The sequence below is a fragment of the Aphelocoma coerulescens genome, chromosome 2 (assembly GCF_041296385.1).
Source record: "Aphelocoma coerulescens isolate FSJ_1873_10779 chromosome 2, UR_Acoe_1.0, whole genome shotgun sequence".
NCBI classification, from domain to species: Eukaryota; Metazoa; Chordata; class Aves; order Passeriformes; family Corvidae; genus Aphelocoma; species Aphelocoma coerulescens.
Window position 1 is genome coordinate 133,793,104 of NC_091015.1, and position 3,362 is coordinate 133,796,465.

The 3,362-nt window shown below is 41.5% G+C and overlaps 1 long non-coding RNA gene across 1 annotated transcript; it reads right to left on the reverse strand.

Annotated features, from left to right (window-relative positions):
- Nucleotides 1–317: 317 nt before the first annotated feature.
- LOC138105942 (uncharacterized) lies at nucleotides 318–2,848 on the reverse strand. The gene is made up of 3 exons (XR_011148815.1): nucleotides 2,667–2,848; nucleotides 2,000–2,071; nucleotides 318–752 (listed from the first exon to the last, which is right to left on the reverse strand). It is a non-coding gene; the product is annotated as an uncharacterized lncRNA (long non-coding RNA).
- Nucleotides 2,849–3,362: the final 514 nt, after the last annotated feature.

Consider the following 3,362-nt stretch of genomic DNA (forward strand, 5'->3'; position numbering starts at 1 on the left):
ATCTAATCTAAAGGCCTAAATCACTTTCCAAGATTCAGTAAATTCAATGGGTGTGTTAGGCTGCTCAAACAGTTAGCTAACGAATTGGGTCATGGACTTAGCAATGTTTGAGAGAAATAGTAAATGATGCCTGTTTTTATTGGAGTGAAGTAACATTTAAGCATAGGTAATACACATGATAAACTTGCAACACTAGCAAACTGAAAAACACATGGGACCCATGCGTGTGCCAATTCAAATATAACTTTATTAAACGCACCTGATTTTAAGCTACCTTTTAGTATTCCATTTAACAGTTTAATGAGAACCAGCTATAACATACTCGGGGTTTTTTTCTGTGTTCAGAATTCAGCAAGCTACACAGCTAACATGCATATCCATTCAGGCAGACAGAATCAGAAAAATACAGTGAAGGCCTTCCTGTAAGCAAATACAGGACATCAATGTGACCTTCTAAACCAACACCGCCCTTACACAGTCTACAGAGAACATCTGAAGCAGAAGCTATCAGTGTTTCCTTGAGACCTTTTAGCATAAAGACTGTATCGTGAATTAAAGAGCTCAAGCTGTTGACTACAAGGACTCCGGCATTACCAGAGAATGGTACCTAGCAGTGTCCATTCTTACACAAACATCTGCAGCCATTGAAATGGCCACTTGCTCCTGAAGGCAGGGGAGCAGGCTATTATGGACATGTTACAGAGTTCTCTTTCAGCTGCTGTTTGCCTGAAGTGCCAGGTGCAAAAGATGTGCTGTAAAAGAGAAGAGGGTAATGGTCACATCGATTACGAACTGGTAATTGCTCACTCACTATTTCACCGGTGTTCAGCCGACTGGCTGTTTCAGCAATTATTTTCCAGTTCTTTATTTCTATTAATGGTGTGCCCAATATTGGGGACTGTTTCCCTCTTTTGTAGCTCTAACCCTCTATTGAAATCCTGGAAGTGTAATGTATAGCATTAGCTCTAGTGTGGCTGATTAATGTAATCACAAGCTTAGTTCTGGAAGGAATCCACTCTGTAGTTTACATTAGCTGATAGATGACCTAAAATTCTCCTCTCTCCCCCATCCATGTGCAAAGTACTGGTTACATGTTTTTACTTTTCTTTTTGTTTATTCTTACAATTTTGCTAAGTCTGGTGAAAGAGCTGACTGCCTGCCATTTTCCACATTCACAGTAACCTTATAGTTCTGAGTTCTGTTTCCAGATGCACAGGGATGATGAGGGTCACAGAGCACCATACGTCTTTGTTAACTTAGCTCCTGCATCTGTGGCTGCTGATTTATATAGGTTAGAATACAACTGTTCAGAAAGATAGCCACAAAAGCCTGCAAGCATCTCTTTTTTTCTCTTTTTCTTCTTATTTCTTCCTTTTTTTTCCTTTTTTTCTTTTTTTTTTTTTTTTTTAATTGACAATTCTTTATCTTTTTTTTTCCAGCTGAGATATTATGAGTAGTGACACCCTTTGTATGAAGTAATCAAATCAGTGCTTTTTAAAGATAGGAAAATTAAAGCCTTTCAATTTCTTCACTTATTATTTCTTTTCTCATTTAAGAAATTTTGGCTTACATAAGATTTTCAAGATCAAATGCAGGTTAACTATATTTTCTTCAGACTCCGGCAGTGTATATTCTGGGTTGGCTTTTGTTTTGTGGGGTTTAAATTACAGAGAATTAAATTCCATGGTAGCATATACCAGATAGTAAGAGACTAAAAGAAACAAAACCTGCATTTCGCTTTCTCTGTGAAGAAGAAAGTGAACTATTTGAAGAGGCCAATTATGGAAGTTGAGATCAATATAGCATTAAAAATCAGTTAGGATGAAATGCCAGATGATGACAGGTTATCACATGAATTAGATCTTTGCTCGCAGGAACAATTATCACAGCACCTGTTAGAAGTTTACTGTGGTTAGTTTAGTACAGCAGATCTCCTCTTATCAATGAACAAAAACCTCAATAATATTGATTTTTTTAAAAATTCTGGCAGATTCCCTACCTGGTAAAGAGGTCAGGAAGCAGTGTAACAGATAAAGTGCCCACTAAAATCTGGGAGTTTGCAGGTGGGGAGCTGTAGATGAAAGTGATCAGTTTATTTTTAATAGAATTCTCCAGCATATGAGGCTTCTTAGAGTGACCCACAAAGCTGGTGATACTCATGAGCCCAGAGCAGTTTTCTTGATAGCTGCAAGAAGGCTTGGAGTGGCAGCAGCTACGTATTACCTTGCAAAGTTTTGAGATTAGGATTAGATTAATCCAGTGAATTATGATACTATACAAATCCCTGACAGTAACTGAAATCAAAAATTATTTCCTCACATACAGATTAAGCAGAAATAAAAGGCAGGGGTTCTATGATTATTGCTGGAAATGGGAATGTAGAAACTCAGGAGTATACAGAATCTATGTTCTGGCCTCCTTGCTGCCAATGTATGCTAATTCTTTTATTTCTAACCTCAGAACATCAAGGCTAGCAAATCTGGAGATACCTAAATGACTAATTCCGTGATTCAGTGTTGTTCACTCACAAACAAAATTTGCTGCATGAAATAATTTGTTATTTTTTGATGAGCGTTATTAAATCTAGTTTTAACAGAATAAAGGATGAGACCACCACAAGCAAAGTACAAGCGGATCCCTTTTCCCGTACAAGCCGTCTCAAATACCTGCTGGCTCTGCAGGCAGGCGTCTCCCTGCCTTGCTGGGACACTGTGTTTGCTGTGGTTGAGGCGCAGTTACTCACTCCTTCCATTTTGAAATGATGCTTTCTGATGGCAGCTCCTCACAAGCCTGGGAGAAACCAGTCGTCCTTCCACATTCTCTCGATCTGGTGCTGTACAGAAGTCCCCACGTGCAGTTCCCTGTGAGGAGGAGAGTGTGTACAGAAAATAAGCCGAAGTTCCCTCGCGGTTAGTGCCCCCGCGCTCAGGGCAGGGCGCGCAGCCCGTACCCCGGAGCGGCTGTCCCGGAGCGGGGGCTGCCAGCGGGAGCCGGCGCTGCGGAGCTGGGCTGCATGGCAATGCCGCGGCCCGGCCGGCGCTTTGTGCGAGTGTCCTAATTGGGAATGCCGGGTCTCATCCATCCAGCAAAGCCTGCTGAAAGCACAGTAGCCTGCCTGGGCTCAGCACTGTCCTACCCCATTCCTGGCTCCGAAATGAACTCTAACCACAGCCAGACAGTTTAGGGGGCTGCTTGTGGTGAGTACTGTATGAGACAATATGTGGGAAGAGTTTTAAGCCCCTTGTTGTAGTTTCAGTGAATGCATAGGATGTTGTTCTATGTTCTCACTCTTTCCTGAACTTTTAACCTCATCCTACCTCTAGCCATGCTCAAAATGACAGCCACTGAAAAGGCGGGGGGGG